This window comes from Bidens hawaiensis, unplaced genomic scaffold, assembly GCF_021521415.1.
Source record: "Bidens hawaiensis isolate Kalapana, Puna unplaced genomic scaffold, B.hawaiensis_p1.1 tig00021493_1, whole genome shotgun sequence".
NCBI lineage: Eukaryota > Viridiplantae > Streptophyta > Magnoliopsida > Asterales > Asteraceae > Bidens > Bidens hawaiensis.
The window spans coordinates 21,982-36,634 of record NW_027493330.1 but is presented as its reverse complement, the minus strand read 5'-3'; the positions used below and the strand labels follow the sequence as shown (position 1 = coordinate 36,634).

The 14,653-nt window shown below is 34.5% G+C and overlaps 1 pseudogene; it reads right to left on the bottom strand.

Moving 5' to 3' along the window:
- Window positions 1–3,202: 3,202 nt before the first annotated feature.
- Window positions 3,203–14,245, bottom strand: LOC143563478 (glutamine--fructose-6-phosphate aminotransferase [isomerizing] 1-like; annotated as a pseudogene).
- Window positions 14,246–14,653: the final 408 nt, after the last annotated feature.

The window sequence follows — 14,653 nt, the reverse complement described above, 5'->3', positions numbered from 1 at the left end:
TGTAGGTATTGTAGATGATTGAAGAGGGCTTGAAGTGCGTACAAAGCTATCCATACGAAGAGAGGTTTTAGAGAATGAAGTTAAATGTAAAAGTTTTAGTGTTCGCTACAGATTTGAATGTGTTTCCGTTGTGTTAGACTGAGTTCATGTGTAAATCCAATGTTTGGTAAGGTGCCCAGTTTAGGGTCTTACATGATTACTTTCATTGATCACCTAATTATAAGAAAAATAGATTTATCAGTACCGGTTAATAAGAAAAGAAAAAAGATGAACCCTAATTATAATTACCATTTGATTGTGCTTTGTTATAAGTTTTTATGGTAACAACATATAGATGATCGTTAGAGCGACATCACGATTTTGCCTGACAACTACCACCACCGCAGCGACCAGCCAATAGAGCCACCATTTGTGGTCGAAGATCACCGCCGACTGAGAAACATGTGGCATCTTTGTTTTCATAGCTATTCTCGATCAGAAATGACGATATATATATACTTGCGTTTGACAAGAATCTAAAGCAACTATTCGTTGCCTTCTGAATCTCATCGCTCCGTAAATTGCAACACATCCAGACGAACTAGCCACGCAACTACTTGTCAATAGCCGATAAGAAAATCGACGATCCACCGATTACGATTTGGGATATTAGGGTTTAGAGGCTACTATGGAATTTCCTTACCACTTTAATTTTGTTTTTTTTTCTGCTTTCGCGCAGGACTCATTATTCTCTAGCGTATTTATATATTTACAATTCGATAGTGTAATTTATGCTTCGGTGTGGTAAGTTGTAAAGTTAAGGAAAAGTCGAGAGAGTATGGATCATAGTTCGCAAAATGCGTATGCCATGTGTTCCCAATACGCACTAATGGCAGATTTGGTCCAACATGCTTGGATGGTTCAGCCGATTTGAAACGAAGGCGAAGATGAAGACGAACATGAAGATGACTTTGAAGAAGAAGATGGAGACGAGTGGTATTTATGTATTTTTTTTAAGAATTGTATTTTTAAATTTTCTTGTGTTTTTTATAATTGTTAATGTAATAATAGTATATCTAATGAAATACTATTTTTTATATTTTTATTAAAAAATTAAGGGATATTTGTTTTTAATACTCTTAACTTTCACACGTTGAATGATAGCATTTCCAAATTTCGATTTGTTACCCACCACTCCCAACTTTAACCCTATTTGTTTCTGGCACTCCCGAACTTAACGGACCATAACTCTGTTAGTTTTCTTGCTGACGTGGCATGTTTTTAATGACATGACATTTGTATGTGGCATTTTTTTATAAAAGTTGTGAGTCCCACACCTCCACTTCATCATCTTCTCCATAAAATCATAACCTAAACATAACTACCACCACCAGACCTCCACCCTTAGCCACCTCCATCACCACCATCAACATCCGGCCACACCAACAGCCTTCGACTACCACCAACAACCAAGTAGTGGTCTCCACTGCTCCTGAAATCACCCCACTAGTTAGGGGCCAACATGACAAATTTCCGGCTATATATTCAGGCCAAGCCCGCAAACACCGACATAGGATTTTTCCGGCTACACACAAAATGGGGTGTAGTGGCATGGGTGTTCGGGTAACATTGACAGTTGGTGGTCGGTTGTTGTATTCAATAACCCCAATCACCATCGCCAAATTTCATCACAACCGAACAACCTCTAACCTAAGCCTCATCGAATCAACCCCAAATCACACTAGATTTGGCGATTTTGCACTAGATAGAGGTGGTGGTGACAATTTCCATAGATTGTGGCGGTGGTTATGATTCTCATAGTTGTATGAGGCCGGAAATCGATCTGGACATTGAGAGTATGGTGGGTCAGGGGCTTCGAAATCAATATAGTGTTTTTGTTTCAGAACCGACGGAAACCAATTGTGATGGTGGTGATTGCACAACAAACTAAAGGACTGTTGTGGTGATGTGGGGTGGACTGAAGAGGTGATGGATTCGGTGGTGGTGGAGATGGCTGAAGGTGGTGGTTATGTTTATGTTAGGGTTTATGAAGAAGATGATGAAGTGGAGGTGTGGGACTCACAACTTTTTTTAAAAAATGCCACATACACATGCCATGTCATTTAAAACATGCCACGTCATCAAAAAAACTAACGAAGTTAGGTTTCGTTAAGTTCGGGAGTGTCATAAACAAATAGGGTTAAAGTTGGGAGTGGTGGGTAACAAATCGAAAGTTGAGAGTGTTATCATCCAACGGGTGAAAGTTGAGAGTATTAAAAACCAATATCCCAAAAATTAAAAAAGAAATTAAAAAAACTATAATTGAGTAATGATTGAAAGGGGGTTATATCACTACATCGCTTTTTGTCATAACCTCCTTTGCTGACTAGGCTGACATGTGTCGTATAACACCCACAAGGGAGGTTATGACTACACATGATCTCATCATGATTGATTTTCATTTATTGTTGAAGAAAGTAACCTCGAGTTTGATTAATTGGGTTTTGCTTAATATACTGGAATGGTTGTTAATTGTGGGTAAGATGATCAAAATGTCCTTTTAAAACCAATTACATTTTGTCAAATTTGGGTAACCCAATGACAAAAATAAATAAATAGGGATTTTTTTTTGAACGACCAACGAATAAAAGTCCGACTATCATGGATAACATAATGGTAAAAGACGACCTCATACGCCCATGATTGAAAACATCAATGGGTAATTCAAGCTCATTGTCTCCCATTCTAGGGAAAACCACCGCTTGAAGGCCGATCGCGGTAAAACCGGTTGAGATCTAATTCGAATTTGAAACCTTGCAGCCTCTAGCCAAAATCTTCCTTTTTCCTCCAATGAGCTGGAGCTCAACTAACATTGGAGGAATGGAGGGTAAATGAAGATTTTTGCTGGAGACTGAAATGTCTTAAGTTTGAATCCGGTCCTAACCTTTTAGGAGGCGGTTTTTCTCCAGAACAGAAGATGATGGAGTTAGGCTACCGATAATGATCGCGGACGTATGATGTCGCTTTTTACTATTGAGTTACCAGAGTAGTCGGAGTTTATTCTTTGGTCTTTGGTCGTTAAAAAAAGTCACTTAAAAAAGGTATTTGAATATTCTAAACTAACTTGAGACCATGAAAATTAATATTTCTGTTAAGCTTTGGGCCTTTCAATTTCACCATATCGGTCGGTTAACACAAATCATATTTATATTCTGGGTTAAGGGAAATTTGACAACAAAATACAGTGAATTAAAATTATGTAGTCTAAAACAAGCTCTTCACATATTTCTACTTTTCGGATGAATATGTTACGAACATCTTCATCATGCAATCAATACTTCACACAAATCAGTGCATGCTCTATACGAGTATATACGAAGCAATGCAATGGGATAATTAGATATTATTCTCATTCGGTTGTCACACTCTTTGCAAGATTCCTTGGTTGATCAACATTGTACCCGCGTAAAACGGTTAAATGATAAGCCAATAACTGCATGTTAAAGAAAACCAACAGTTAAAAAGTAAATGGACAATGCAATGTCAACCCTTAACCACACAAACTTAAAATTGTGTACCCAAAAACAACTTAAGTAGGCAGGTTGTAAACGGTTTGAACAGATCATAAACGTATTGCCAGGCTGGCCATTTCATAATATAAACTTTTCTTAACGAGTGACGGGACTACCTTTTACTTAAATAGGTCAACCCGTAGTCCCGTACACTAGTCACTAGGAGTGCATAAAACCAAAAAGACGATCTAGAACAAAAAAAAATCCATTTGAAAACACCGAATCAAAACAAAACGATCTAGAACATAAAAAATCCAATTGAAAAAACCGAATCTAAACAAAACCAACGGCTTTGTCTTATGTTTTGTAAAAAACGAATGTTCGGTTCTATTTCAATTTTTGCATGTAACAAAAACTAAACCGAAATTATAGACTATCATTTTTATTTTGAATTTTCAGTATATTATAAAAATTTTAATAAATAGTGTAACCCAAATAGTTTAGCCCAAATGTATAATAATCAACTAATTTATCTATATTAATAAGATTTAGGCCCAAAATAAAATAAAAAAATCATTATTTTGGGCCAATTTTTTGGGCCCAAAACTTTCAAGCTAGAAATTAAGCCAAACTTAAACCAAAATACGAATTTCCGTTTTTGGTTTGGTTTAAGCCAAACCAACACATGCACACTCCTACCAAACACAACCCATTTAACTAAACGGTTGAAAGATCAACCCAGACGTGACCCGTGTATTAAACGGGTCAGAAAAAACAACCCAAAACCTAACTATTTGCCCCCTAAATGGCAGATAAATTCTAAAAGGTTTGTGGGGAATAAACTGATTAAACATGTGATGAACTGCGAAAATGATTAAACTACAAAAGTAAAATAAGATTAAAAAATACCTGCAATGGAACGATGTTGACAACAGGCTGTAAGCAATCAACGACCCGAGGCACCTCGATTACCGGGCAGGACCCACCACACACAACCTCTGCTCTGCATCTCCTTCCGTACACATCACTATCAATCGACCTTTTCGGGCCTTAAGCTGTTGAATAACCGACTGCTGTTTACTGATCAAAAACATATTGCATATTAACAAAACTAACACGCGATTAAACCTTAAACTTTAAAGGAACCTGAAACATTGATCGCGGGTGGCAATAACAATAATTGGAAGGTTTTCATCAACTAAAGCTAATGGCCCATGTTTCATTTCACCCGCAAGTATTCCTTCACTGTGCATAAGTGCCACTTCCTTGACCTTCAAGAGCTGTTGCATAGTTGTATCCTCTTCCAAACATAAGAAGTGACTGCTCGGAAATTAGTGATCTTGCAAGATCTTTCATTTCTTCATCAATTTTAAGCACTTCCCTTATTTTGCCTGCATGTGTAGTGAAATTACTTATATACCCCTTGATTTAACAAAAAATAGTCATTGTTTTTCTTTTTAAATGTAGCTGGTAAGGGTAAAATAGTCACTTTGCACACATTAAATAGAACTTTAACGTCACTTAGTGGTAACCACTGAGTCCATAACTAGACCTGTAGACGAACCAAACATTCACTGAATCATTTGTGAACTTTTCGGCAGGAAGTTCGAATGTGTTCCTTTACTTATTAAACGACCAAACATGAATACAATTTTTTGTTCATTTAGTTAGACATAAGACAATTAACATCTGGTTCTTTCATTTATGTTCATCAACATTCGTTTATGTTCGTTTATTTACGCTCGTCTATGCTTATTTGTTAATGTTCGATCGCTATGTGTGTTCAAATTCGTTTATATGTTCAGTTAAGTTTTTTAGACCCATTACAACTTAGACCAGTTTTATTTTTTAGGCCTAAGAGATTGATGTTCAAGTTTAATTTTAATTGGTGTTTGTCGGTTATGTTCATTTCTTTGTCAGCTATGTTTGTCCGTTTTGTGTTCGTGAACCGTTTGTTTATATATCACTAACAAACGAACATACTCATTTTCTTACTGAACGAACACAAACAAGAAAACGGCGTTCATGTATCTGTTCATGTTCGATCGTTTGTTTGGTTAAAGTTAAACGAAAACGAAGATGTCCCATTCGGTTCATTTACAAGCCTATCCGAAACAAACATCTGAAAAACGGACCATAAGTACCCCTTGATTTAGCAAACAATGTCATTTATTTTTCTTTTTAATTGTAAGGGTAAAATAGTCATTTTAGAAAATAAACTAAAACTTTAGCGTCGTAACAAACACCAAACTAAAAGGACATAAGTGTAATTATTCCCTCTCTTCTCTCTTTGGTGGAAATTGTGTCGGCCCCTATCACTAGAGCCACCATAGCCAATACCACTATTTGACTTGTATATGCCTGGATAATTAAGTGTTATAAAAAACATATAACAAGAAAAATGTGGAAAATGACATATCTACCTTGGTACTTGCAACACCTATCTCACTGCAGCATTAATATGAACACCACAGTGCGTATTGCGGACACACAATGCACCATTCTCAACAAATATTATTGTATCATCTCTGTACACAGGCGCCTGCCTATCCAGCAAATCACTTGCAATCTCCATCATAACAGGTATACCTGTCAATCCATATATTATTGAAAATGGAGTATTAGAGGTGTTCAGGTGGGAAAATGGACTGTTTACTTGTGAATGGTTTGACTTGAGTTAAAGTTTATCTCTAATGGGTCAAATATTAAAGAAAAAAAAAGAAAAAAGAAAAAAAAAAGGTTATAATGTAGAGGTGAGAATTTACTTATGTACCCCTAACGGGTCAAACGAATAAAAAACCAAATAACATAATAAGAAACTAGTCAAACAGGCTTAAAAAGTCGCTAGGAGTGTAAACGAACCGAGCTCAACCAAACTCAAGATTAAAAATATTCTAGTTTAAAAGCCAAGACTAAATATATTAATATAACAATTACTAAATATATAGAAGTATGATGAAAATAACTAAATAATATAAATTATGTTTATATATAAAAATTATAATGATAAACATATATAAATTAATTAATAAATAATAAACAAGCCAAGTTCAAGCTTGAAAATCTACTCAAGAGTCGAGCCCGAGCCTTAGAAAAAGAGCTCGAAACAAGCTCAACTTGAGCTCGAGCTCTCATAATTAAACGAGCAGAGCTCAGACTCGACTCGGCTCAGCTCGTTTACACCCCTAAAAGTTGCCAAATTGCTTTTAATGCAGAAAAACCCTTATATCATATTTGATAGAACATATAAGTTATAAAAACCAAAATATAAGATTGGACAGAAAGTGTTTTGGATCAACACAACCCGGCCCACACCAAAAATTGCCTGTTTTTAGCTGTCAAGAGCCAAATATAAAAAAAATATATGTTAAAATGTAGATGTGAGAATCTCGACTCATTTACACATGTATCCTAACGAGTCAAACGAGTGTAAACCATATAACATAAAAAAGAAACTAGTCAAACCGGTTTGAAAGTTGCCAAATGTGTTTAACCCAGAAAAACCCTTAAATCATATTCCATAAACCAAATTTATTTACAAAAATCAAAAAATAAAACTGAATTAAGTTTTTGGATAACACAACCCAACCCGTGCCAAAAATTTAAACCAAACAAAAACCAAACCAATCCGAACCGAACCATTAGTAACGGTTTGGGCAGTTTCACAGAGACAGATTTGGGCATTTCACGTTTTTAAACGGAACCAGGAACACCCTTAGCTTTTATAATCAAAATTATCAACTTTAATATTTATAATGAAAAACTAACCAGAAAGTTCTTCTAAAATGGGCCGGGCAGCTAAAGCCGCATTATAGCTAGTACCACAACCAATAAAAACGATCCGTCTGCTTCTTCTGATAGTTTTCAAATGCTCTTTAAGCCCACCCAACAAAACACTCTTTCGTTTACTGGATCCATCGCGTATAAGCCGGCCCCTCATTGTTGTGGTTAAAGATTCTGGTTGTTCGTGAATCTCTTTCTGCATATAATGTTCATATTTACCTTTACTTATCTGTTCAACTTCCATTTCTAGAATAGATAAACGCCCGTTGCACGGATGCAGGTCTTGAAACGAATTTTCCATCTTTTCCTTTGTTATGGTCAAACTTTAGGATAGTTACTCCTCCATCCTAATATAATCATTAAATGAAAACAGTCAAAAACAACAAAAAGTGGTTATAAAGCACAAGAGGCTTAATATTGTATTTTTACAGTACATTTGTATTTAGCCCACGGACCCATGTTAGGTTTCTCTAGGGTTTTGGTTACTTTCTTGCATATATTGAGGGTTAATTGTAGTTGATTCAGTTAAACATGCAGTCACTGTACAAGCAAATAAGCTTTGTTTACAAGAAGTCGCGTCTCTCTCATCTATGGTGGGACTATAAAAGCACCGTCTTTTGACACTATATTCCCAGCAAAAATCTTATAACATCCGTGGTAACTAATCACATTAGATCATTCATAGTAGAATCTCCATCTCTATAATTTAACTAAATATCTGTAAACTTTTTTTAGCCTGTCACATATCATTCTCCATATGTATATATCAATCACAAACACTTATTTTGTTAATTTCGCTTTCTTAGATACTCACAACATTTATAGAGATAATGAATAGTGGATCTCTCTGTATTTAGAGAATCATTATTTATAAATCTCTAAACTTTGGAGATAGAGATAGAGATTATACTGTGAATGCTCTTACCATCCATGCCAACTTGTGTTGTGCCCTAGCATGATGCATGCAAGATAGGCATGTTGGGGCCATGATAACTGCTCGGTAATTGTCCCATTATTTGGTTTATGTTTATCGCTTGCAACTAAGACGACAATGATGCAGATCGTCCTGTTGCATTCATGTAGCATGACGTTGTTTATGTTGTTAGTCATGACCATGGAATTTGTCTCAGCATGGTTTTGGATGTTTATATATTGATAACTTGATTATTATCATCAAGATGTTGCATCCCAAATATGCCCATTTTGGATGCATCATGCTATGGCACAACACAAGTCGGCATGGATGTTATGAGATCATTGGTGGAAATTTAGTGTCAGAAGACGAGACTTTTAACATACCACCATTAGATCACTTGACTGATAATTATCAAGATATAATGGCCAAATTCTTGTTGATGCAAACTCCATGGTCATGACTAGCATGAACAACGTCATGGCTATGTACAAGGATGCAATTGGACAATCTTCATAATCGATATCTTCATTGCAAGACACGAACATAAACGAAATGATAGAACAATTACTCAACAGTCATCATGATCCAAACATGTCCATAATGCATGTGTAATGCTCCGATACAACACAAGTTGGAATGGATGGTGATGAGATTAGTTAACATGGATGTTATACTGTTATGAGATCTTTGGTGGAAATTTAGAGTCAGAAGACGAAACTTTTAACATCCCATCATTAATGTCATAAGCCCTAGAGGCGTTTTCCAATTACCTAACTATCCCTACCATTAAACACCAGGTTATCGATTATGATTATTGAAGTTGCTAAATTACCAGTTGTGAATAGAGAGTAACATATGATGGTTGTTATATGAATATATTATGGTTAATGCAAAGTATCTTAATATCAACAACTTCACCATCCTCAATCACCAACACCTTTTTTGTGTGTTCAACGAGTGCATGAGGATCACTAGATAGGAAAAGTTCTTTAGGGCGACCATTTTTGGAAATAAATTTCATATCATTATACGTTGTTCCATTGTTTTGTTCTTCAGCAATTTCCTGCAGGATAGATTTCTTTCTCAATACAAGTGAAACTAAATAAAAAGTTGTAGCTGTATTATTATCAAAAAAATAAACTGTAAAAACTGCATGTGTTTTTTAATCAAGCGTAAGAACCTACTTTCACACCAAGAAGCAGTGAACTGCCACGTTTACAAGCAATCAACTCATTTGGATAATGCTTGCTTTTAAAAATAAGTGCATATGCGCCTTCAAGATGCCTCATAACCTCAAGCACAACTTCACTAAATGTGACGGTTTGATCACCTGAACCAGTAAAACATTTATTGAGATCCAAATGGTAAAAGATTTATCTGACAACACAAGATAACCCTAACCAAGTGCACTAAATTATTGAAATTATTATAACTAATGTTGTATTCTTAAAGGATATGAAGTACCTCCTTCATTTGCTTTGTCAAAAACAAATTTTGCAAGCTTTGGGATCACCTCGGTATCAGTCTCAGATTCAAAAGTATACCCATGTCGAATAAGAGATTGCTTTAATGCCTGCATTATTTTATTTAGTAATCATTATGCACAAATCATACAACAAATATATATACACGGAAAAGGTAAATTGAGCAAGAGTTAATGTCGGATTACACCATTTATATTCATTTCCTATAAACAACATATGTAAGACTCAACATTATTATAAAAATAATGCAATAGTGACACATTTATCAAACTTTTATACAAACTTAGGCGCACCTCGTAATTCGTGACAACACCATTGTGAACAACCAAGAAATCATTTCCAGCACCAGATGACTGAGGATGACTATTTCTTGGAGCTGGCTCACCATGTGTGGCCCACCGAGTGTGTGCAATTCCAGCATGAACAGAAAATGATTCTTTCAGATTTAAACCCGTAGCAGAAACCTCTGAAACAGCGATTAAATATAGCTGATTAAAAATTATGATTTTCCAAATATAACTTTAACCAATACGTAAATTATAAATGAATGAAGCTGCACGTCATTAAAACTATATAAACAAACAGACAATGTATCATAAGCTTAAAGCAATAAAGGTTTAGTATTGACAACAATATATAGATGGTAGGTCTACTAAAACTTCCTTGGATATGACTGCACACCTATAGTTGTTTTTTTTTTCTTTAAAATGTTTGGGCCCACTACCAAAAAACCGTCGAAAAGTAAACGACTTAAACTAGACAAAACTTCAATAGCATAAAACTAAAAAAAAGCATCGAAAAATCCAACAAATTTCACTTTACAGAATAAAAAAAGTGAGAGTTAAAACGGAAACACTTATATAACATCTTGCAGCACAAAAGATAGAAACATATAACTAGAATCATATAAAGAGAAAATATAAAGGTAACCCTAGTCACATAAAGCATAAGTCAAGTATTCCCAAAAAGGTACAATTGCAACCTCAAACCTGAATTACCATTTTACATTATCATATTATAACAATCCAAATTCTAATTTGGTAACCCTAGACACATAAAACACTTAGATTTCATGTCAAATATAACCATTAAACTAGATATTATCATATAAAGTTTGAATTTTTCTGATGTTTATTTAGTAGCATGATGGCATCTTTGAAAAAAAAAACATTTTTTTTTCAATTTGCGTTTAAACCCAAAAACAGATAACCCGATTCGAACTAACCCGAACCCGACCTTTATCGGGTCACTTTTCCCTTGCCTAAAAACCGAGCAACCCAACCTGAAAAACCCTAAACCCGATAAATTAAACTTAATCTCAATTGCAATTACATCAGATATTATCATATAAACCTCAATCATAATTATTATTTTGTTTCAATTTACATGTAAACCCGAAAACCGAACAACCTTGGCCCAAACTAACCAAAATCTGACCAACCCGAATTTATATGAGTCGGTTATTGGGTCATTTTTCCATGGGGAGGGCCCGAACAACCTGATCCAAAAAACCCAAAAAATTAACCTGAAAAACCCAAAACACAAAAAGTATTAACCCGAAACCTGAACTAACTCGAACCCAACCAACCCAAATTTAAATGAGTCTGTTATCGGGTCACTTTCCCCTGGCCGAAAACCCGAAAAATTAACCTAAAACCTGAAAAACCCAAAAAATTAACCCGGAAAACCCGAAAGGCGAAAAATGAACCGGAAGAAGAGCCAAGTGAATTTAAGCAAGCAGCAATAATGAATTAACATTAACAAAAAGAAAAGCAGAAAATGAAATGAAATGCATTATTACTTACGTTGATAGACAGACTTGACAAGCGATTCGATGTTTCCTTCTTTCCGGAATAGAAGAGATTCACATCGATGGATATTCCGGCGGAATCGTAGCCTCTGTATTCGAGACGCCGGAGGCCTTTGAAGAGGAGCTGGAGAATGTATCGTCTATCTCTCTTCACATCGAAATTCAAATCCCACACATTATTCTATCAATTCAATAATAAGTGAAGTAAGAGACTGAGATCGGAGCCGCCGGAGACTGTGTGTATGTAGTGGCGCCGATGTCGTCGAAGATATTTAAATTAATTTCTTTTCTTTTTGTTTATGACTTCATTTTTATTTTTTTATTTTTTATTTAAAGCCGCCCAAATTTATAAAAGTTTTCACTAAATATTATTCTTAAAAGCAGTCTTTCTAGACACATTTTTAATGTTTCCTACATGATCCGTACAAATTGCAAGAACCTTAAAAATGTCCATTTTAAATTCCCTCTTAACAGACACATTTGAAACAAATTTGTATCAAGAAGACGAAATTTATGGTTTTGTTCTTATAAGTTGGAATACCGTCCAGGCGTCCACACCAACACGATTTATTTTTACTCCTTCCATACCAACAAAAATTAAGTTGAATTCGTCCAAACAATCAATCAATCAATCAATCATACCCAGTAAAATCCCACCGACAGCAAAGCTATAGGTAGGGTCTGGGGAGGGTGGGATGTAGGCACACCGTACCTCTATCCAAAGGAATAAAGAGTTGGCTTCCAGAGAGACCCTCGGCTCTAAGTACATGTGTATGAAGCAAAATAAAGGAAATCAAAGTTTAACAGTTATATAAAAACTACTACTAATTATAATAATATTAATAATAAGGTCACAGTTTAACAGCTATATAATAATAATAATAATAATAATAATAATAATAATAATATATGTAAGGGAAATACCATTATGGTATGTGACCTAAATAAGTTAAGTCTAAGCTCTAAGGTATTGAATTCGTCCAAACAAACATGTTTAATATAAGTATTTTTTTATTAAATAATTTTCCTTATTTTTCATGTTTTTATATATGATCACATGAAAACTGATAATTACTCAAACCCAAGTCACGCTGAAACCACCAAAAGGAAGAAAATATCAATCAAAGTATTTGCATTTCTACTTATCAATAACCTAAATTTTCCACGTGTATATAAAACACACAATTTTTACTATAATGGTTTTTTAGTTACAAGATACAATGTGAAATCTTTCCAAACTCAAGATCATTGCAATCGATATCTTTAGACACAACTACATTACTAAACTCTAAACGCCAAATTTTAATAGCTTAAGAGAGTCAATTCTTGACAGAAATGAGATTGACTTATAAATGGAGACTAAAGCCATGATATTTCTCATTCACCGCCTCTAAGAAGACAAAGAGGGGACACTTCACCATTTAGAACCTTCTTGGTATATGGATGAACCTCACATATAGGTTTGTGACTAAACATAGGCCAGTCACCCTTCAAATGCTCAATAAAATTTCTTTACATCCGATTGTAAGATTTTAAGTTGGTGTGTAACTAAACTCTAATATTATCCACATTACCTATGAATTGAAAACGTATGGAGAGAACATCACTGATATTAACATGTTAGAGACAAACGTGCTCCACATTCAACATACCCTGATTATGGCGTAACATAATGAAAAACGCGGTTATTTCATGAAATGCGGATTTATATCATGTCTTGTTGTCATAGAGCAAAACACCAAGCTCTTATCTATAGTCCACCACGGCACCAAGTACAACAAACCAGTGTTATCCCATATCGAAAATGAATTTAGCTAACGACGAACCGATTTTGTTAAAATATTTGTCCAAACAAAATTACAACTATAAAAGTAAACTTATTTGAGTAATTGTCAACTAACTATTTGATAAATAAGAAATAAAATCTTTCCAAAATATAGTTTCAACTTTTAAATAATTACCAATTTAGAAAGTGTGTTAAAAGTGCCTTTACTTGTAGCATTTAAGTTACGTAGCAATCTCGATAAAACTAATTTTAAGCAAATGGTTATCAAAACGACTTATGTATAAATAGATCGGAGCTCGAAAATTGTAAACAAGTTGAACTTGATCAAGACTGGCCTGCTTGTTGGCGCAAATGCTTGTCTCGTTGGTCTGGCTCATTTAAATTGACTATAACTTTAATACTTTATAAACCAAATAAACGATATTCACCCAACTTTCCACCATCCTCCGGTCAACTTCGGATCAAGACTTCTTTTTTTTTTATTCTTACAATTAAGTACTAATAATTCAACTGAGGTGAGCTAAAGTGAGCCAATTTTATTTAAAATCGAGCTAAATCAAACTGAGCTCGAGTTGAGCTGACCTAGTTTTCAGCTTGATTCAAAAATCAAGTTGAGCTGACTTAGTTTCAAAGCGAAGTTGCGCTTGAGCTCACTCTACCTCGGCAGGTTAAAATCTCAAAAATGATATGTAACGGTTGAAAAGAATTATAGGGAAACTAAAAAACAACAAAATACACGTTTATGGGCAAAAACTTTAAAATAAGCATGAAGGGAGCAACAACTCACATGACCTTTAATCATAGGATTTTTTATACCCAAAATAAAAAGAGACCAAAAAGTATATACTTTTCTCTGTATTTTAAATATGAAAACACTAAGCAGAATTAGTCCTCAAACATTTTACAAACCTGCACCTTTTTAATCCAATGATTATATTTCATGTGTTTCACACCATAACTTACGATTATATTCATGTTATGTACACTTTATTTAAAAAAATATCCTAGACCGGTAGTATCTTTGCTATTTATTTGAAAGACCAACAAAATTTTTTATTATAATCACACGACAAAGGTATAGCATGGGGGCTGAAGCTACCCGAGCCAGGGTATCCGCATAGCAAAACCTGACTATTAGAATATGCACTAACAAAAATCACCTATTCCAAATTGAATTATTATCAAGTCTCCCATGATAATGACACCTTCTTTGATCTACTTCGGATCCAAAGAAAGCTCAAGACTTTTATTGTTATTAATGAGATATATTTATTTTACATCGTTTAAATTACTTTTAAGTTATAACATGTTTTTATAAGTTTTAATCATGTTATAATAAAAGTTATAGATAAATGATACAACTATAAATTAGGAGAATGCAAC